The sequence below is a fragment of the Bos indicus x Bos taurus genome, chromosome 8 (assembly GCF_003369695.1).
Source record: "Bos indicus x Bos taurus breed Angus x Brahman F1 hybrid chromosome 8, Bos_hybrid_MaternalHap_v2.0, whole genome shotgun sequence".
Classification (NCBI taxonomy): Eukaryota; Metazoa; Chordata; class Mammalia; order Artiodactyla; family Bovidae; genus Bos; species Bos indicus x Bos taurus.
The window spans coordinates 76,285,588-76,308,993 of record NC_040083.1 but is presented as its reverse complement, the minus strand read 5'-3'; the positions used below and the strand labels follow the sequence as shown (position 1 = coordinate 76,308,993).

The 23,406-nt window shown below is 40.0% G+C and overlaps 1 long non-coding RNA gene across 1 annotated transcript in view; it reads left to right on the top strand.

Moving 5' to 3' along the window:
* The first annotated feature begins 8,542 nt into the window (after positions 1-8,542).
* LOC113897387 overlaps positions 8,543-23,406 on the top strand; it is a 35,525-nt gene continuing 20,661 nt past the window's right edge. Inside the window, exon 1 of the long non-coding RNA XR_003512334.1 lies at positions 8,543-8,696. This is a non-coding gene — a long non-coding RNA (uncharacterized LOC113897387). The remainder of the gene's footprint in view (positions 8,697-23,406) is intronic.

Below are 23,406 nucleotides of genomic sequence, written 5' to 3'. Positions count from 1 at the left end.
TGAGCAATAAGAGCAATGGGAGTATATTTTGTTATCATATTTGGTCTCTTGTCTTCAGTTCCTGAAAATGCTTCAGAGCCATAAAGGTGGAACAGGTATCTTATTATTCATAACTTTTCCATCACAACTGGTTTAGTTAATGAGTGACTTTTGAAGACATGTATGGATAGGGCTGGGTACAGAGAAACTAACCGTAGAACTTGGAACTTCCAACTCGTGACCTCTGGAAAAGGAAGAAGGGCGGGACTCTGAACCAGACACCAATGGCCAGTGATCTAACCAATCATGCCCTTGTAAAGAAGCCTCCATAAAAATCCCAAAGGTTTTTTCAGAGAGTTTCCAAGTTGGGGAACTGGAACTCTTCCAAATACCACCTATTGGGCCTCAAACTGCCTGAGGACAGAGCTCCTTTGTTCAAGACTTTGTCCTGTGTATCGCTTCATCTTGCTGTAGATTTGTATCCTTTGATGTCCTTTGTAATAAACTGGTAGCAGTAGCAGGTAATCTAGTGAGTAAAAAGCTTTCCCGAGTTCTGTGAGCTGCTCTAGAAACTTAATTGAGCCCAAGGAGGGGTTCATGGGAACCTTTGATTTATAGCCAGCTGATCAGAAGCAAAGGTAGCCCCTGGCCTTGCAGTTATCATCTGATGTCAGGGACAGTCTTGTGGGACTGAGCCCGTAGGCTGTGGGATCTGACACTGCTCCAGATAGTGTTGGGACTGAGCTGAATTGTAGGACACCCAGTTGGAGTTGGGGAATCGCTTGGTGATTTGGGAACTCTCCCAAACACACAGTAATTGGGTTCAGAACCCTGACACTTCTAATATAATCGCTCAGCGTCTTATACTTTAGCATTTATCAGGGTTGCTAATTCAGTTTTGCATGTGACCACCTGATGAAGGACAGCCTCCCCACTAGCCTCTGAGTGGCGTGAGGGCCGGCACCATTTCTGTGTGGTTACATGTTTCCTGACACATGTTGGCGCTTAGGAAACTTTGTGGCACGAGTAGCCCTTTTCTGTGGTGTTGTTGAAGGGAGGGCTTTAAGGTTTATTTGTTATTGCTCTTTAACCCCCCCTCACCTTCCCAGGAGGAGAAGGCAATGGCATTCCACTCCAGTACTCTGCCTGGAAAATCCCATGGATGGAGGAGCCTGGTAGGCTGCAGTCCATGGGGTCACTAAGAGTTGGACACGACTGAGCGACTTCACTTTCACTTTTCACTTTCATACATTGGAGAAGGAAATGGCAACCCACTCCAGTGTTCTTGCCTGGAGAATCCCAGGGACGGGGGAGCCTGGTGGGCTGCCGTCTATGGGGTCGCACAGAGTCGGACACGACTGAAGCGACTTAGCAGCGGCAGCAGCACCTTCCCAGGGAAGCAGGTCCAGATTGAAGACTGCTGTATCCTGGAGGATCATTGGCAGGTGGCTCTGGTTCACTGCCAGCCCAGCTCTCTCACTCTGCACTGCTGCTGCCATGCTGGCCAGGCTATGACAGACCAGGGCCTAAAGCGACTTTTCCAGCACTTAAGGGGTGTTCTTCAGGTATCACCACAGGCCCCCTTGTAGAACAGTTTTTGCCCTGCAGGGAATTGCATGGATTGGATTCTAATGACTTTCTACCCACTTTCCCACTCCCTCCCCATAAAACAGTATCTCTTTTGTGTGGAATTATATAAAAATGTAATATAGTGAACGTGCCACTACATTCACTGGGTTTAAAAAATGAACATAGCATAAAAAGGCATCCTTTGAGAAGTGTCACTCTCATTCACATTGTATTAATTTGCTTGCGCTGTGTGTGCTGTGCTAAGCTGCTTCAGTCGTGTCCAACTCTTTGCGATCCCATGGACTGTAGCCAGCCAGGCTCCTCTGTCCATGGGATTCTCCAGGCAAGAATACTAGAGTGGGTTGCCATGCCCTCCCCCAGGGGATATTCCCAACCCAGGGGTTCTTACCACTAGTGCCACCCCAGAGGACCATTAATTTGCTTAGAGCTGTCTTAGCAAAGGTCTGTAATCTGAGTGGCTTCAGCCACAGAAATTTATTGTCTTATGGTTCTGGAGGCTGAAAGTCTGAGATCAGGATGTCAGCAGGGATGGTTCCTTCTGAGCCTGTCAGGGAGAATTCATTCCAGCCCTCTCTTCTTGGTTCTGGTGGTTGGTTGATAATCTTTGGCGTTCCTTGGCTTGTAAAGCATCACCCCAATCTCTGTCTTCATCTTCACATGGCATTCTCCCTATGTGCACATCTTCCTGACCCAGGAATCAAACTGGGGTCTCCGGCATTGCAGGAAGATTCTTCACCAACTGAGCTATCAGGGAAGCCTTATACGTATTACATCTTATTATGGGAAAGACACACGTGTATAGGTATATTGTTGGGGATGAAGAAATTTTCCTCTACCTTTCTAAGTTCTTCTGGCTGCTCTAAGAATTAAATTGGCATTAGATAGAGTAACAGGAAGACAATCACACAAAATTATAATAACATGTATACATGGGAGAGACTCAGAAAGACTAACTCACCAAAATGACTAAAACCCTCACCTTAAATACCATCTTCAACTAAAGATAAAACAGGATGTTGAGGGTAGTGGTTTGGGACTTCAAAAGGGGGAAAGGTAAATTCCATAAAGATGGAAAAGCAGATGTTTATAAACAGATGTTTGCTGGGCCACGAGACACAATGGGACACAGAGTGGACTCAGATCTCTAAGAGTCCCCCCACCACACTCAGCCCATATTCATTGCAGATGTCTCTGGTGACAGCTCTATTCCTGTAAGAGATCACAGCCTCTTTCTAAATTCTTCAGGCAGTTAGGTGGAAGGTCAAAGTTTCTTCCTGAGTTTTTTAGACCTTGATTGTTTTCAACTCAAAATAATCTGCAAGCCAAAGAGAAATTTTAGGTGGCAAATTTTGTTGCCCTATAATATACACACCCATACATACATATGTATAAATATATATATGGTATATGTATGATATGTATATAAAGATACATATTTGTGTTATCTGGGAGGTGCTGAGCATAATGACATTATAAAATGACTTGAAGATTCTACTATTACCATTTAAAATTCCTTTTTAGATTATTAATTTTTTTCTATTCTCCCTTCATTTATTCTCATCCAATTACTGGGGGCTTTGCCTTTTCTGCACAATATTGCCCCAAGTTTTCAAAAGCCCAACACATTTTAGTTATGTTTTCAGTTAAGGGTTTTTAATAGTGGAAAACATGCCTGGGAGTTTGAACACAATGTCCATTTAAAACAATGGTTAAGTGCCTTGTTTAGCATATGCACCTGTGCACAAATTAGTTTGAAAACTTGTCTGACAGAAGCTGTCAACAAAGAGTTTTGAATATTCAATAAGAGTTTCCAGGCTTCATCTAAGTTCAGAGATAAACAGTTTAGAAGGACAGAGGGTGTCTACTCTCTGTTGACTTTCATGGATCATTGGGTGTGCAAATACTAGACTCTTTCTGTCTATTCAGTTCAGTTCAGTTCAGTCGCTCAGTCATGTCGACTCTTTGCGACCCATGAACCGCAGCATACAAGGCCTCCCTGTCCATCACCAACTCCCAGAGTCCACCCAAACCCATGTCCATCGGGTTGGTGATGCCATCCAACCATCTCATCCTCTGTTGTCCCCTTCTCCTCCTGCCCTCAATGTTTCCCAGCATCAGAGTCTTTTCCAATGAGTCAGCTTTTTGCATCAGGTGGCCAAAGTATTGGAGTTTCAGCTTCAACAACAGTCCTTCCAATGAACACCCAGGACTGATCTCCTTTAGAATGGACTGGTTGGATCTCCTTGTAGTCCAAGGGACTCTTAAGAGTCTTCTCCAACACTACAGTTCAAAAGCATCAATTCTTCAGTGCTCAGCTTTCTCTATAGTCCAACTCTCACATCCATACATGACCACTGGAAAAACCATAGCCTTGACTAGATGAACCTTTGTTGACAAAGTAATGTCTCTGCTTTTTAATATGCTGTCTAGGTTGGTCATAACTTTCCTTCCAAGGAGTAAGCGTCTTTTAATTTCATGGCTGCAATCACCATCTGCAGTGATTTTTGGAGCCCAGAAAAATAAAGTCAACCATTGTTTCCACTGTTTCCCCATCTATTTGCCATGAAGTGATGGGATCAGATGCCATGATCTTAGTTTTCTGAGTGTTGAGCTTTAAGCCAACTTTGTCACTTTCCTCTTTCACTTTCATCAAGAGGCTCTTCGCTTTCTGCCATAAGGGTGGTGTCATCTGCATATCTGAGGTTATTGGTATTTCTCCCAGCAATCTTGATTCCAGCTTGTGCTTCCTCCAGCCCAGCGTTTCTCATGATGTACTCTGCATATAAGTTAAATAAGCAGGGTGGCAATATAATAACAGGCAAACAATAGCAAGTCTACTCTTCAGAATAGCAAGATTATAAAATACTCAGAGGGCACGTGTGTCGTGTGTGTGTGTGTGTGTGTGTGTCTGTGTGTGTGTGTGTGTGTGTGTTTAGAATTCTTTTTATCCAGGAAACAGCACACAGGACACATAGTAGGTGCTCAGTAAGAATTTAGTCAAGAATTACAAACATTTTTTCAGAGCTAGAAAGACATTTCTTAGAGATTATCTAGGTTATTCCATCTCCTTATCAGCTCCCCCCTTTTTGTAAATGATGATCCTGAGGTCCTAAGAGAGTGACTGAGTTGCTGGTGATTGCTCAAACACTTGACCTGTTTTGAGGGATCTTATAAAAAGCAGTCATCTTGCATTTTTGTACCGATGTCTTTAAGGATCACTTGTGAGTCACTGTGTGGCTCCCCAAGGAGTAGCACTATCAAGAATGCTTTCCTTTTTGATTTTTTAGCACTTTATTTGCCCTCTTCAAAGTTCATGGATTATTAAACTTTCAAGGCAAAGTATTCTTTATAGCTATGTTACAAATTGTCCTCTTTATAAGGGTCCATGAAATAAATTTCTCAAGAAACTCAGACTGAGGAATATTTGTCATTCTTCTGACAACTTGTTTGTGTTTACTTTATAGAAAGTATGATTATGCTTTCTTCTTCAACTTTGCTGTAAGGAAATCCAGACTCAGATTTGTGAAATTAAACATGTTTTTTAATGTAAAAATAAGTATTTATTTTGTGTATATGGTAGTTCTTAGACCCTGAAAGTGAAATCAAACATCTTAATAAGACAGAGCATGTTATGACTTATATTTTGTAAACTACCCTAAAACTTTGTCCTCAGTTTTTTCTGCCTTCTTTTCCTGTTTATTCTTATTTTCTCCCTTCTTGTTTTTATCTTATTGAACTATGGATATTTTTAAGCTGTGTGAGATCTTTTTCAATATTATGCTTAACAAGCATCTTCTACTATTTATTGCACATCAAAGTATGTGAGAAACTGTCAATAGACCCACTGTAGAATTTGTGGTGAGACAAACTTAAAAGATGGAGAATCCAATTACACTGTCTTTTTAGTACTGGAAAAAAATTGGGAGCCCTAATTTGTGTGTCTGCAAAGAGTTGGACATGACTGAGCAACTGAACATAATAGGTGGGGTCACAAAGAAGTGGACACAACTGGGTAACTGAACAACAATGATAACAATAGGCAGAAAGAATATAAAAAGAATAGAGGGTTCTTTCAACTTCAAAGAGGCACTAAATGGGAAAATAAATATTGTATTAAACACATATTTTAAAATATGGTATACCTTACAAATATACGGTTGACTGCTGAACACTGTGAGAGTGTGGGGATGGAGCAGGAAGCTGGATAGTTTGTAGAATCAGGACTCAAACCCTAGTTCTTTTGATTCCACATATTGTGATCTCTAATCAAATATAGACTTCCCCCGCCATAGCCAGTTAGTTAAAGATCTGTAAAATGAAAATACAGGTGCAATATTTACTGGAAAAAAAAATCCTCATGTAAGTGGGCCCATACAGTTGAAACCTGCTTCAAAGGTCACCTGTAATCTATTAAGAGTGAACATAACCCAGGATTCCCTCAAGTGGTTTAGTAGCCCTGAATGGCAGTTATAGGCTTAAGTCTGACCTGAAAATTATATTGTGGGATGACTCAACCCCAGAAATGTGGAATGTTTCAGTATCTCTTCTGTAAGTTTTATAGTCCTTGTTAAAGATATAAATAGGACTCTGTCTCATCTGTTTTTTGAACAAGATTTCAGTCTGCACTTCAGCTAATCATTCCAGTTGTTAAGGATTTTTAGAAAACTGAGGAAGCAGCCCCAAAAATTGATTGGAAAAGTAGTTTGGGATGGTTTAAATTGTTTTCTTTATGAGTTAATAGATTTTCATCTTAGAAGTTAAGACTAAATTGATGACAATCAAGTCCATATTTTGTGTAAAAAATCGGTAGGTATTTTTTCTATAAGTATCTATAAAGTTTAAGAGGATTTGACTTATAAAAATTTTAACAGATGATCTTATGATTCTAACTGAAAATGTATAACTGAATACACATTTTATTAACATAAGCTAGGATTTATATCCTTAAGACTCTGAGGTCTCTTTTTTCTCTGCCTCCTTGCAAATCACTGTAAGAAAATAATTAGTGTAATTCAATTACTCACCAGTTTACAGGTTAATGCTTAATTTCTAGGTGCTGTTTCTTCTTGTGTGCCAGCTGTCTTATTTTCCCTGGGGGTACTGTGCACTTTCACACCTATTGTGTTTCTTCAGGCTGTTGGACACTCCCTGTCCTGTTTCTGCTTGGAAAAACTTAACCCATCCTTGAAGGCACAGTGGAAAAGTCTCCTTGACTGACATCTTCCACCTCCTCCTCTACAAGAAGGATTTTCTACATCCTCTGTGTGTTCTGGTTTCCCTGCCCTGAAATAAGTATGTTTGACTGTCAGTGGTGTGCTCATGCATCCATAAAGGCAAATGTCCGGTCAATAATAATCACTTAATACATATTAAATTGAGCTAACCTAGTGAGTTAGATTGGCATAAGTTAAATATGCTGACCAGCTAGATAACAGACCATTCATTACTCAGCCAACTCTTATTTAGTATCTCATAGAATCACTGGGGGCTTTCCTGGTGGCTCAGTGGTAAAGAATTGCAAGAGATATGAGTTCAATCCCTGGGTCAGGAAGATACCCTGGAGAAGGAAATGGCAACCTGCTCCAGTATTCTTGCCTGGGAAAGCCCATGGATAGTGGAGCCTGGTGGGCTACAGTCCATGGGGTTCATGGAGTTGGACACAACTCAGCGAGTACAAGCAAAATCATAGGTATTTGAAAGATAATCTAGTTCTAGCTCATATTTTGTGTTCTATGGAGAATTTGATTTGAAGAAAGGTTTCTGTAAACATGGAACAACATGAAAGCCACTTATTCTGGACAAACTATTTTCTGATGAATAAACAAGATTTTTAAATATAAAATCTAGGTAGTCTGATTTCTTTTGAAAAATTAAAAGTCCCAGCAACATGGTTGCAGTTTCTCATTCTTGGAAAGTGTCAGTCTTCTTGGAACCCGTGCCACAGTCCTCACCACTCTCTGATGCAGAAGTGAGCTATCAAGAGCAGTACTGAACCCCCAAATGCTGACTCTGGCCCCATAGAAATACACCTGGCTTCTTCCTTCATGTTATTTGACTATCACTGAAGGCTATTGAACTTGAGGCTCCAGAGATTTGCAGTAGATGGGTTTCTATGAAGTATTGGGGGGGATATTGTTTACAAATTAAACTCCTTCTGAAATGCATATTCTCTGCTATTTAGAGGAATCAATTGTAACTGTAAACTAACTCTTCATCAGACGAGCACTGCTGCTGCTGCTGCTGCTAAATTGCTTCATTCATGTCTAACTCTTTGTGACCTCATGGACTGTAGCCTTCCAGGTTCCTCTATCCATGAGATTCTCCAGGCAAGAATACTGGAGTGGGTTGCCATTTCCTTCTCCAAGGGATCATCCTGACCCAGGGATTGAACCCTCAAATAAGCGCACTTGATTGTATTTCTGTTACCTTGACAAGAGCTACGGCTCAGTTTGGCAGACAATTCTGAGAGCTCAATTTGTCCTATTAAAATTCTATAAAATTTTTTTCCTTTTATTATTTACTTTTGCACAGGGGAAGCTTGGGTTTAGTGTGATTGTTCTTCCTGTGCAGTAATCTGTGTGGCTTTCTTTTCCTACATGGATAAGGTCATAGTGCTTATACAGTTTTTGGCATGAGAATAAAATGGTTGGCAAGACAAGTTGGAGTCTGAGCAACAATAATTTCTGCCAGGGGCATGGTGAGCTCATTAGAGTTATAAATTCAAGCTTTTTTTTTCACCATAGGAGGTTTTCCTTTTTATATATGATTTAAAAAAACTTTTATTAGTGTATCAATTTCATATAAAATTTGCACATGCTTAGTGGTAAAGAGTTCAGTGATTTTTGGCTTCAGAACATTTTCATCATCCCCAAAAGTCCCTTTGTCCTCATTTGCAGTTAATCCCTTCTCCCTCCCACTTGCCAAGTCCTAGCAAAGCCTGAGCTAGGAACATACTCGCGCCAGTCCTGACCTCATCACTCCCACCACCAATGCTACTGGACAAGGGTGTTGCCATCCCTCCAAGTGGAGCGAACTCCCTTCCCCCGGAGCACAGCCTGCCCCCTGCCTACTAAGCTGGAGGGGCTCCAGGCAAGAATGCTTCAGACTCCCACTGTTCCTACTTACAGGTCAGCTCTTTTTTTAAGCACAAATGTTTCACAGATTATTGTTTAATGCTGTTGGGGGGAAAGGGTTTGTTGACCTCCTCACTCAGCCTTTAGCCAGAAGGCTCCCTTTTATATTGGTTTTTCTGGATGATATCAATGGCCAGCTGATTGGAACTTTGTAATCTATTGCTGTCTCTTTTTATGTTACCATCTTCATCTGTTTCCTTTGCTCTGCACCACCTTCAAGATGGGCTGTAGTTAGCTATTGCAACACTAGATTTATTTACATTAATGTCATTTCCTTGCTGTTGACTTTTTATATCAGCCTGGTATCTCAGTTCTGTTTTTATTGGGTTTTTTCATAATTTTGTGAAGTTACTTTCTTCTGTGTTTTTGAAAATAGATATGTTTTTAAAATTTTTACTTGATTTTGTAATATTAATAATTTTTCTCTGTATTTTTATAGCAAGAATATTCTTTGGTTTGCAAACGCCCCATGTTATATAACTTTCCAAAGTACTCAACTGAACAAAGAAGAATAGGTTCCATGACATTTGACCGCTGAGAGGACCCATATTCTCTTGTCATCTACCAATGCACCATCAGAATTCCCTTTTGGGAAATATGCTAGAGGCCAACCAGATACACACATCCCTAGCATTTAAGTTTTTAATGTCTAGAAGACATTTATCCTGTTTAATATTACTTTATTGAGGTGTGACTATTTTTGTTCCCATTACCTGGTTTTCTAACTATAGTGTACGTATTACTGAAACTTTGAATCAGCATATAGCTCATGCTTTGTTGGAAGTAGAACATCCAGTACCCCAAGTGGATGCCTTCCTCTTTCTGCCCCCACCTACTCAGGTCTTAACCCGACAGAGTATAATTTTGATGGGCGCTTGAGCTCATGCTGCTGCTAAGTAGCTTCAGTCATGTCTGACTCTGTGCGACCCCATAGACGGCAGCCTACCAGGCTCCCCCGTCCCTGGGATTCTCCAGGCAAGAACACTGGAGTGGGTTGCCATTTCCTTCTCCAATGCATGAAAGTGAAAAGTGAAAGTGGAGTCGCTCAATCGTGTCCAACTCCTAGCGACCCCATGGACTGCAGCCCACCAGGCTCCTCCGTCCATGGGATTTTTGACAAGAGTACTGGAGTGGGTGGCCACTGCCTTCTCCGCCTTGAGCTCAGGTTCAAATACCGGTTGTTGTAAGTTTCCCTAGGAATGAAACACTGAAGAATCCTCCAGGAAGAATTCTTTTAGGGAGGAAGATTCTCCTCAGGAACTAGGTCTCTAATACAATGGTTATTTTTTACATCTGCGTTGCTATCTTTCAGAGACCTTTATATATGAGCTCACCGGCCATGATTTCTCAGTATGACTCATCTACATTACGGTTAGAACTAATTCCTCACGGTGATTTAAAAACATCCTTGATATCACTGATGATTTAGTTTCTACTGCTATTTTATTTTCTTATCACATTGCTATTTTAAAGTTGAAGTGGAAACTTAGCAACCTGCTAGCATGTAATAAAAGTTTCCAAATACTGGCTAAACTAATGAAATGTTCTCTTGTCCAGGGGAGATTTTTTTCTATGACCCTTAATATTTTTAGCTTAAGTTCCTTAAAAATTTGCATTTTCTGCTCTACTTTGTATACAAAGAAGTATCTTGGAGGAGTGTGTACTAGAGCAGCAAATCTCAAATTTTAATATACAAGGCATCTAAAACTTTGTGTGCACAGATCCCCTGGGGGTGCTGTTAAAATGCAGACTCTGCAATTCTCACAAGCTCCCTGGTGATGTAGACACTGCTGTTAAGAGCAGTAAGGTGCTGGGAGGGCTGACCTGATTTGGAGCCAGCTTGGATTTGGGTTACCATTCAGGAAGATACAAACAGGGAAAATCCTGAAATATCTCCATTTCCAGACTCACTGAGGGCCCAGTGTTCTATAACCTAGTGTTCTATGACCTCTCCCCCCAAAGCAGAGACTGTCACCAAGTGATTACTCTGTCAATAATGTGTGCCATTTCACATTCAAATACTCATGGCCTTTTTTTTTTTTTTAATCTGGGAGGGGATTGTTAGAGGACGAATGTGACAGCCACAGATTAGACTTATCATTTCCATGACACCAATCATATGTTATTTATTTATTTAAAATGTCTAAGAGTTTGAGTTTGTTGTGTAGCAAGTGATGTTACAAAAATTCAGACTGTCCTTTGAGGAGCAAGAGATTACGTAGCTTCACAAAAGGATTTCTGAAAAGAATGTAATCTTCCTAGGAAAATAGCCAAGGTTGTGTCTGGAGCTATGGTTTAGAAAGTTGGCCTTGCTCTAGAAGAACTGTGTTGTGGCTGTTGTAACATTCCATAAAAGTAAATACCCTTTTGATCTGGAAGATTTGACAGTCAATAAAATAAATGCCCTTGTCAATTTGGATGATACGTTATAGAAGTCCCCTCAAAACAGATTCCATTGTAGTGTTCTGTTTGCCAAAGGTCCGTCTAGTCAAGGCTATGGTTTTTCCAGTGGTCATGTATGGATGTGAGAGTTGGACTGTGAAGAAAGCTGAGCGCCGAAGAATTGATGCTTTTGAACTGTGGTGTTGGAGAAGACTCTTGAGAGTCCCTTGGACTGCAAGGAGATCCAACCAGTCCATTCTAAAGGAGATCAGCCCTGGGTGTTCTTTGAAAGGAATGATGCTAAAGCTGAAACGCCGATACTTTGGCCATCTCATGGAAAGGGTTGACTCATTGGAAAAGACTCTGATGCTGGGAGGGACTGGGGGCAGGAGGAGAAGGGGACGACAGAGGATGAGATGGTTGGATGGCATCACCGACTCGATGGACGTGAGTTTGAGTGAACTCCGGAGTGAGTGATAGACAGGGAGGCCTAGCGTGCTGCGATTCATGGGGTCGCAAAGAGTCAGACTCAACTGAGCGACTGAACTGAACTGATGGTGTCGGACTTAAGTCAGAGTTAATTTTCAGGGTAAGACTGCTTTGATCCCCCTGCCTACTTGTCATCCACTATTTCCTAGACATCTCCTCCAGCACAATTACTTCCTTATTCTAGTATTTTCTTTAGAGAATCTTCTTCATGACTGACAGTTTCAGTGTATGGGTTATATATACATTTTTTACCAGTAGGTCCTTCTTGGTTATCTGTTTTAAATATAGCAGAGTGTGCATTTCAATCCCAAAGCCCAATTTATTGGTTATGTTGTGGCTGAGCATTACAAGGCTGAGAATTCCATACAAGTTGTATGGAAATGCCTAAATGGATTTGGCTCCTTAGCATCATGTTTTTAAGGTTCATCCACATTGTAGCATGGATCAGTATTTCATTCTTTTTTTATGGATAAGTAACTCCTTTGTTAATTGATGATACCACATTTATTTTATTTTTTAACTTTACAATATTGTATTGGTTTTGCCACATATCATAATGAATCCACCACAGGTATACATGTGTTCCCCATCCTGAACCATCCTCCCTCCTCCCTCCCCATACCATCCCTCTGGGTCATCCCAGGGCACCAGCCCCAAGCATCCAGTATCGTGCATCGAATCTGGACTGGCGACTCATTTCATATATGATATTATACAAGTTTCAATGCCATTCTCCCAAATCATCCCACCCTCTCCCTCTCCCACAGAGTCCAAAAGACTGTTCTATACATCAGTGTCTCTTTTGCTATCTTGTATACAGGGTTATTGTTACCATCTTTCTAAATTCCATATATATGCGTTAGTATACTGTATTGGTGTTTTTCTTTCTGGCTTACTCTGTATAATAGGCTCCAGTTTCATCCACCTCATTAGAACTGATTCAAATGTATTCTTTTTAATGGCTGAGTAATACTCCATTGTGTATATGTACCACAGCTTTCTTATCCATTCATCTGCTGATGGACATCTAGGTTGCTTCCATGTCCTGGCTATCATAAACAGTGCTGCGATGAACATTGGGGTACACGTGTCTCTTTCAATTCTGGTTTCCTCAGTGTGGATGATACCACATTTTGTTTATCCATTCATCCATTCATCTGTTGATGGACATTTGTATTGTTCCCACTTTTTGTCCACTATGGACAATGTTGCTATGAGCATTTACTTATGAATTTGTGTGTGGACGTGTGTTTGTTTTCAGTTCTCTTAGCTAGGTACCTGGTCGTCAAATTGCTGTATCACATGAGAACTCTATATTTGATATTTTTGAGAAACTGCTAGAGTCTTTTCCAAAGGAGCTACATCATTTTACTGTCTCATTGCAGTTGGCCTTTCCTTTCCTTTTTCATTTAGTTATTCTTCTATAGTGGGCATATATTACTTTAATAATTAGGAAACAAGATGGACTTTTAAAAATTTGTAAACCCCAATCTGTAGGTCCCAGGCCTGTTGCAACGGGCTTTTAATCCATTTGGGTGCCAGTTTTGTCTTTAAACTGAGCAAAGACCCACTTATGCTGTATATAGAAGCTATTGTGATCAAAAGGAAACAGATTCTTTGTTGGAGGAAAGAATCTGCACCCAATCAGTTTATCCAAAATTACAGACCTGTTGCAAAGAGGTGTGAGCTAAATGTTCTTCACAGGATTCCCTGTGTGAGTTGTTAAGGTCCTATCCTAAGTGTTCTCTGTTACACCTACCTGTGAAAGTGCACTGAAACCACCTCTGCTGATCAGGAAACTCAGGATAGGGAAGGGGAGAAGAGGGATGGGAATAACTGTGAGTGGAAAAAATCCATTTCAGTACATTTGGGATAGGTTGCTTTGTCTATACAACCATCTATCTATATACGTCTGTCTGTATACCCGTGTTTATGTCTGTAACTATATCTGTTGAAGTTGGCTATCAGAATTTGACTCATTCAAAGTATGGAAGTGATTTGCTTAAATAAATACTATAACCTATATGTAAAAGTATGTTTCTGAGTAGTATGGGAGAACCTAAACCAATGTAAGCATCGATTTCTTGTCTGTCACAATCATCATGTGTGAGAAACTGGTGGAGCTCAATTTATGTAACTTTAAGGGCTCGGTAACAGTTCTGTGCTGAGCTATACTGGAGCCTGAGGGTAAAAAGAAAAATCAGTAATATTGATCCTGACTTTGTTGAAGGTTTGATGTTTTGTTCATCATGGATTTTGTTTGCATTAACTTTGATTTTTAAAAATATTGCACTATACTAACGCATATATATGGAATTTAGAAAGATGGTAACAATAACCCTGTGTATGTGACAGCAAAAGAGACACCGATGTATAGATCAGTCTTATGGACTCTGTGGGAGAGGGAGAGGGTGGGGAGATTTGGGAGAATAGCATTGAAACATGTATAATATCATGTATGAAACGAGTCGCCAGTCCAGGTTCGATGCACAGTACTGGATGCTTGGGGCTGGTGCACTGGGACGACCCAGAGAGAGGGTAGGGGAGGGAGGAGGGAGGAGGGTTCAGGATGGGGAACGCGGGTATACCTGTGGTGGATTCATTTCGATATTTGGCAAAACTAATACAATATTGTAAAGTTTAAAAATAAAATAAAATTTAAAAAAAAGAAAAAAAATATTGCACTAAATATTATGTATCTTAATAACTAAGATTTTTGGTATTCTCTTAAATTGTGTGCCCAAGGGGCACTAAGGCTTCACCTTAGTCTCAGCTCTGACACTGACTCTATTTAGAATTCTTTAGGTAAAGAAACTAGAAAACTGAGTGGCGATTTATTCATTGAGAAACCAAGACGTAGATTAGATTATTTGCTGTAGTCATACAGTGACCTAACTGGGGATCAGAAGAATTTCTCCTCACTCCTAGTCTTGTATCAAATCATAGGTGATACTCCCTTGTTATATATTTACTGAAGTCTGATCCCTTCACCTCAATTCCAATTTCACATGTTCGATTAGAAAAATGAAAAATTTCTAACTTTTTCAATATTGCCTCTCCAATTTTTTAATACTCACAAAAGCAGTACAAATTTCCCAATCACTAACAATTTAATCCTCATTCCCGACCTTTTAGAATTTTCTGTACAGGAGAAGCACTCTGTTTTAAAACCAAGAAAGAAATTAATACTACCCTGGAGTGGAATTTGGATTTTTTTTCTGCATAATTCCTTCATTCCTCTCAGAGAGATTAGGGACCAAAATCTCTGAATCTTTCTTTTTAGCCTACTTCTAAAAGCTTTTCAGTTTAAAAGTAAGATAGAAGGGCCAGAGGGTTATGGAAATTTAATGCATCGAAATGTTTGTCAAACCCATTGGAAAAACAAACAGCACATCCTGGAGCTATTATTGGCACAGCAAATAATGAGTGACATTCAGAGTTTATGCTGTTTGCTCTCTGATACTGCTGGAACGAGTGTACGTCACACACGGGAGTTACCAAGTGGTGACTCTTTCTGGGCTGACCAATAATTATTTGTTCTTCAGTTTATTATCACAATGAAATAAAATCTTTATTTTTTGTAGTTCAAATCACTGGGGAAGAAAGAAACAGACCCATGAAAAGAGGGCATCATTTTAGCCCAGCATTTTCCAAAGTTATCCCTTGAGGGTAGTTATAAAAATGGTTTCTTGAAAAAAAGAATTGGAAAACACTGCATACTAAGTGCCAGTCTTGGAAATGTACATCCTCATTAACATAGGGAGGCTCTGAGAAATCCTTCAAGGGGAAACAAAAATCTATAGCATTTTGTTTAACTCAATTTTGCCCAATTTTTGTTATAGAAACTTTTTTGTGAAACAAATGCCCCCAAACTTAAAGTCTGAAAACAATAATCATTTCCTTATTTTTCATAGTTTCTATGAGTCAGGAATTTTAGAAGGACTCAGCTGGGTGGTTGTGGCTTGGAATCTTTCATGTGGTCCAGACAGGTGGTGACTGGTGCTAGAACAGCAGGTAGGAGCAGATGGGAATCTCTCTTCATATCTCATTAGGGCTTCTCCTTGTGATCTTTCCATTTAGGCTCCATTGTACTTCCCAACAGCATGGCGTCCTCAGGGCAGTAGGATTGTTCCATGGAAACTCAGAGTTCCAAAAACGTATTTCAACTCATAAGGTGAAAGCCACCGTGATATAACCTTGACTATAACCTTAGAAATTATGCAGCATTACTTTCACTGTTTTCTGTTAATTACAGGTGAGTTACAAGACCACAAGAATAAGGGAATTCAATTCCACATCTTTCTGAGAAAGTGGCAAAGTTCCATAAGAGCCTGTAGACAGGAGATACTCTTGCTACTGTATTTGGAAAATACAGAACCCTGTTTTTCCTATGGTATCTATTCAATGTTGGTTCCATGAAACATACTTTGTGAATTTGCTTTAAGCAGTAATCACCGGAGCTGTTTCTGGTAGAAGCAGAAGTAGAAAGACAGATTGACTGGTCAGAAACATCTGTCTTCACAAGTTCTGGAGATACCCAGATATACAAGTCACAAAAGAATTACTTGGCATGACTGTACTAAAAGATACCATTATTTAAAATCCTGTATGGATGTACCCACTTAGGTATTTAGATTTCATGACTCAGAAAAAGTTAATACTCTAGCCTTCTTCATTGAGGCCAGTGACTGAATCAGGTTGTATGCAATCTCTTTGCACTTAGATTTTAGACTGCAGTAGGTTCACAAGTGATCTACTATAATCCATAATGGCCCTGGAAAATATTCTGCAAGTAAAGTGGGTCTTTAACAAATTGAATGTCTTTGAGAAAAATACCAATAAGCCACTGGTGTTTTAGAGAGACATACCAATAAGCTACTGGTGTTTCTTGAACCTCCTAACCCTTAAATTCTTGTCCTAGGATCTACTTATGGGGCAACCCAAACTATGACATACCATTGTTAGGAGTGGAAAAGTATTGATACTTAAATATTTGAAATATTGTATATGGAATTGCATCAATACCAATAGCACAGAGAAAATCAGTTGAATTTTGCAAACAGAGTGGGGAGAAAGATTATGAAATGCATTGTTAGAGAAATGGAAGGACCTTGTTGGATTTAAAAGCAGTAATTTACTCAAGAGAGCTAGCTTGAGAACAGTATCCCCCAGCTGGAGGTGACTCCCAAAACATCAGGTACTAGACTTTCAACATTTGAAAGTTGGGGCCTTAGATAAAATCTTAGTCATCACACTAAAACCATCTCCTCAGAAATGGAGGGCTTGGTGATATGTCTCTCAAAACTTGGCTACCCTGCTTCATAAATATTTTTTCCCATCTCAGATGTTCTTCATCAGTTAGTTCAGTCACTCAGTAGTATCCGACTCTTTGTGATCCCATGAATCACAGCATGCCAGGCCTCCCTGTCCATCACCATCTCCCGGAGTTCACTCAAACCCATGTCCATCAAGTTGGTGATGCCATCCAGCCATCTCATCCTCTGTCATCCCCTTCTCCTCCTGCCCCCAATCTCTCCCAGCATCACAGTCTTTTCCAATGAGTCAACCCTTTGCATGAGGTGGCCAAAGTACTGGAGTTTCAGCTTCAGCATCAGTCCCACCAATGAACATCCAGGACTGATCTTCTTTAGGATGGACTGGTTGGATCTCCTTGCAGTCCAAGGGACTCTCAAGAGCCTTCTCCAACACCACAGTTCAAAAGCATCAATTCTTCAGTGCTCAGCTTTCTTCACAGTCCAACTCTTACAGCCATACATGACCATTGGAAAAACCATATCCTTGACTAGATGGACCTTTGTAGGTAAAGTAAAGTCTCTGCTTTTCAATATGCTACCTATGTTGGTCATAACTTTCCTTCCAAGGAGTAAGCGTCTTTTAATTTCATGGCTGCAGTCATCATCTGCAGTGATTTTGGAGCCCCAAAAAATAAAGTCTGACACTGTTTCCACTGTTTCCCCATCTATTTCCCATGAAGTGATGGGACCAGATGCCATGATCTTAGTTTTCTGAATGTTAAGCTTTAAGCCAACTTTTCACTCTTCTCTTTCACTTTCATCAAGAGGCTTTTTAGTTCCTCTTCACTTTCTGCCATAAGGGTGGTGTCATCTGCATATCTGAGGTTATTGATACTTCTCTCAGCAATCTTGATTCCAGCTTGTGCTTCTTCCATCCCAGCATTTCATACAAGCTTGTTTTCAGGCTAATCCTAGTCTAAGGAAGAGCCACACATTCTAAAAATAATGAACAGGCTTCCACTTAATATCTCACTCATGTGAATTATAGGCTTAAATGAGAAAAGGGCACTCTTTTAGGAATAAATACTCCAGAATGATAACAATGTTTGACCGTAAAGCAAGAGCTGTTAAATCTTAATTGACTTTAAGTCAAAGTACTTAAAATTCATTCCCACACTTAGTGATGAATTTTTACTAATTTTATCCAGAGTCCTCTGGGCCCAAAGGTACTATTTGAAAGTCATCTGACAAGAGTTAAGAGTATATCAGATCAGATCAGTCGCTCAGTCGTGTCCAACTCTTTGTGACCCCATGAATCGCAGCACGCCACGCCTCCCTATCCATCACCAACTCCTGGAGTTCACTCAGACTCATGTCCATCGAGTCAGGGATGCCATCCAGCCATCTCATCCTCTGTCGTCCCCTTCTCCTCCTGCCCCCAATCCCTCCCAGCATCAGAGTCTTTTCCAATGAGTCAACTCTTCGCATGAGGTGGCCAAAGTACTGGAGTTTCAGCTTTAGCATCATTCCCTCCAAAGAAATCCCAGGGCTGATCTCCTTCAGAATGGACTGGTTGGATCTCCTTGCAGTCCAAGGGACTCTCAAGAGTCTTCTCCAACACCACAGTTCAAAAGCATCAATTCTTTGGCGCTCAGCCTTCTTCACAGTCAAACTCTCACATCCATACATGACCACAGGAAAAACTATAGCCTTGACTAGACAGACCTTTGTTGGCAAAGTAATGTCTCTGCTTTTGAATATGCTATCTAGGTTGGTCATAACTTTCCTTCCAAGGAGTAACGTCTTTTAATTTCATGGCTGCAGTCACCATCTGCAGTGATTTTGGAGCCCCCAAAAATAAAGTCTGACACTGTTTCCCCATCTATTTCCCATAAAGTGATGGGACCAGATGCCATGATCTTAGTTTTCTGAATGTTGAGCTTTAAGCCAACTTTTTCACTCTCCACTTTCACTTTCATCAAGAGGCTTTTTAGTTCCTCTTCACTTTCTGCCATAAGGGTGGTGTCATCTGCGTATCTGAGGTTATTGATATTTCTCCCAGGAATCTTGAGTCCAGCTTGTGTTTCTTCCAGTCCAGCGTTTCTCATGATGTACTCTGCATATAAGTTAAATAAACAGGGTGACAATATACAGCCTTGACATATTCCTTTTCCTATTTGGAACCAGTCTGTTGTTCCATGTCCAGTTCTAACTGTTGCTTTCTGACCTGCATACAGATTTCTCAAGAGGCAGATCAGGTGTTCTGGTATTCCCATCTCTTGAAGAATTTTCCACAGTTTATTGTGATCCACACAGTCAAAGGCTTTGGCATAGTCAATAAAGCAGAAATAAATGCTTTTCTGGAACTCTCTTGCTTTTTCCATGATCCAGCGGACGTTGGCAATTTGATCTCTGGTTCCTCTGCCTTTTCTAAAACCAGCTTGAACATCAGGAAGTTCACAGTTCACATATTGCTGAAGCCTGGCTTGGAGAATTTTGAGCATTACTTTACTAGCGTGTGAGATGAGTACAATTGTGCAGGAGTTTGAGCATTCTTTAGCATTGCCTTTCTTTGGGATTGGAATGAAAACTGACCTTTTCCAGTCCTGTGGCCACTGCTGAGTTTTCCAAATTTGCTGGCATATTGAGTGCAGCACTTTCACAGCATCATCTTTCAGGATTTAGAATAGCTCAACTGGAATTCCATCACCTCCACTAGCTTTGTATGACATACACAATAACTTGATTTTTTTCTTTGTTTTTATTTAAAAGTAACTGATCTATGTAGGGATAAAACCATTGATTTTGCTGAAATTGTGATTAACAAATTACTAGGTATGAGTTTGAGAAGAAAATAATATGGAATAAAAACTATTATATTGAACCTGTCATTATTTTTAAAGAGTCTCAGAATTGCTAAGATGTTCCATAATGAAAATATTTTGTCTTTATATAAATAACCACTTCAGTATTCTTGCCTTGAGAACCCCATGAACAATATGAAAAGGCAAAAAGATAGGACACTGGAAGATGAACTCCCCAGGTTGGTAGGTGCCCAATATGCTACTGGAGATCAGTGGAGAAATAAGTCCAGAAAGAAGGAAGGGATGGAGCCAAAGCAAAAACAACACCCAGTTGTGGATGTGACTGGTGATAGAAACAAAGTTACAGGCTGTAAAGAGCAATATTGCATAGGAACCTGGAATGTTAGGTCCATGAATCAAGGCAAATTGGAAGTAGTCAAACAGGAGATGGCAAGAGTGAATGTCGACATTCTAGGAATCAGCAAACTAAAATGGACTGGAATGGGTGAATTTAACTCAGATGACCATTATATCTACTACTTAGAAATGGAGTAGCCCTCATAGTAAGCAAAAGAGTCCAAAATGCAGTACTTGGATGCAATCTCAAAAACAGAATGATGTCTTTTCATTTCCAAGGCAAACCATTCAATATCACAGTAACTCAAGTCTATGTCCCAACCAGTAATGCTGAAGAAGCTGAAGTTGAACGGTTCTATGAAGACCTACAAGACCTTCTAGAAGTAACACCCAAAAAAGATACCCTTTTCATTATAGGGGACTGGATGGAAAAGTAGGAAGTCAAGAGATACCTGGAGTAACAGCAAATTTGGCCTTGGAGTACAGAATGAAGCAGGTCTAAGGCTAACAGAGCTTTGCCAAGAGAATGCACTGCTCATAGCAAACACCCTCTTTCAACAACACAGAAGACTCTACACATGGACATCACCAGATAGTCAATACTGAAATCAGATTGATTATAGTCTTTGCAGCCAAAGATAGAGAAGCGCTCTACAGTCAGCAAAAACAAGACCGGAGGCTGACTGTGGTTCAGCTCATGAACTCCTTATTGCCAAATTCAGACTCATATTCAAGAAAGTAGGGAAAACCACTAGACCATTCAGGTGAGACCTAAATCAAATCCCTTATGTGTCTAACTCTTTGTGACCCCGTGGACTGTGGCACAACAGGCTTCCCTGTCCATCACCAACTCCTGGAGCTTGCTCAAACTCATGTTCTTTGAGTCAGTGATGCCATCCAACCATCTCATCCTCTCAACCATCTCATCCCCTTCTCCTACCTTCAATCTTCCCCCAGCATCAGGGTCTTTTCAAATGAGTCAGTTCTTCGCATCAGGTGGCCAAAGTATTGGAGTTTCAGCTTCAGCATCAGTCCTTCCAATGAAAATTCAGGACTGATTTCCTTTAGGGTGGGCTGGTTGGATCTCCTTGCAGTCCAAGGGACTCTCAAGAGTCTTCTCCAATACCACAGTTCAAAAGTATCAATTTTTCAGCACTCAGCTTTCTTTATGGTCCTCTCAGGCACTCTATTTTTTTGGCCCTGTTCTTTGAGTTTTGGGACAGTGAATAGGAGCAAATAGCAACTCATCTAAGAAATATTGGGATATATTATCCACCACAAGTAGGTTTGGTTCTGGCTGAAAAGAGTAAAAAAATTAGGGAAATCATCTCTAAATTTGTTTCTGTGAGTCAGTGGCTCCTGCAGACTTTAGGGTACGCATCTCAGTAGACTTGCCAGGTTTCCCACATCCTTGCTATTATTAATAGTATCCTGTTTCACGCTCCCAGACAAAGGGTCACATGTAAAAGTGGTCACACCCCCAGATCAGGACACACTGTAACTAACTCTCACCCGCGGTGCATTGGAAATGAAGTTTCTTTTTGTTCCAGTCTATCATTTCACTTTTGTCCCTGCCTTTTCTTTCTCCACTCTTCCTGCCAGCACATTTACAACACTTTTATTCACATGGCTAGAATTGTTCTACTCTGGCACTCACTCTCCCAATCTCATTATTCTCTGTGACTTTTTATCACCCCATTCCTGCTTTTCCTTTCCCAGCTTGCTCTAACAGAAAGATAACTAAAGTCTCGACTAGGGGACTCATAACCTGGGGTCTCTGGATAGAATTGAAGGGGTTTTGAACTTCAATAGGGGAAAAAATCATTTATTTTCATTTCTACCCTACAATTCATTCATTTAGCATCTCCTTCTACTATGACTCTAGGCAACTGATCATATATTAGCAAAATGTGTGATTTGATCACCAACAGAAATCATATTTTCATTTCACATTAAAATCATTGAATAATCTCAAAATATAGTTTATGTCTGTCACTACTTCAAAACTATGTTAGTTACTGTACCAGGTGGCTAAATCATATTACATACACTATTAATAAACAGGCAAATATGTTAGATCACAAACTTCTTCACATTTTGATTACTGTATTTCAATATAATTGGTTTCCTTTGCAATCCTACATATTATAATTTATTCATTTGCAAACATTATTCAGGCACAGGCTCATATAGGCTGTCAGAGGTGTACATGGCAAAAAAAAGGGCTAAATGCTTCTGTGAACAAATAGACAGGGCTGAGAATCCATGCATGATTCTTTGGTGTCTGAGGAAAGCCCCAGTTATTATTTCAAATAAAAATATAATAGATCAAAACAAAATTAATTTGGTGATCTTTAATTAGAACCCCATTGTGCATAACACTTTTGGTGCTGATGGTGAACAGGAAATGTCTGGTAGTGTTGGTTATTTGTAAAAAGCTAAGAGCTGCCATCCAGGTGAGTAGGCAGCCACTGGGAATCCTCCCAGGGAAAATGTGGAGCTTTAGGTATAATGCTCCAGCTCCCAGTCTTTAGCCTATTGAATCTGGGATAGGAGTAGAAATCAAGTTGAGGCTCTCGGTCAATATTATTTCATATAATTCAGTTTTAACTCAGCCTCTCAAAACTTTTAGATTCTACTGGTAGAAAATTTCTGTTGCCTGGGATGACAAGCTTCTAGCCTAGAAAGACTGATTTCTCTGTTCCTTTTTTACATCAAACAACAGTCACTCCTGTTATGTGTGGAAAAATGAAAACAGGTGTGAACTGGTAAGACAGTAAGGACGCCATTATGGAGAATGTGTTTAAGATGGTCCAGATTCTAGGGGTTTGGTGAATCCTGTTCAGCTCAGATAAAAGTAATAGAGTGACATATCCAACTGATAATATCCTCCAGCTATTTATTTCAAATGAATAACCTTTTAATAAAAAAAGAATACTTACATCCAAGTATCTAATTTAGAATTCTTAGTTTTCACCAACTGGCTTTATGAAAGCCAACCAGTAACTCTTACCTCCAACACTAGTACAAAGCTCTGGTGTGGATTGAAGGACAGACCAGACTTAGGTTTTGTTTGCATTTTCCCATCATTTTGTAATTAAAAGTTTAAAATATGTTTAAAAATTAAAGGAATTGTATAGTTAACATCTATATTTGCCACCTTGGCTCTATAGTTGGGTGATAGCATATTTACTTTACCACAGTTCTATCAATCCATTCCTCTATCTGCGCATCAATCCATCTTCATTTTCTTTGAGTTCTTTTTCAAAGTTATGGACATCTGGTATACTTCACTCCTAAATACTTCAACATGTATATCATTACAATTCCTTTTTATTTTTGAGGTAAAATGTATATACAATTGGAGAAGGCAATGGCACCCCACTCCAGTACTCTTGCCTGGAAAATCCCACAGAC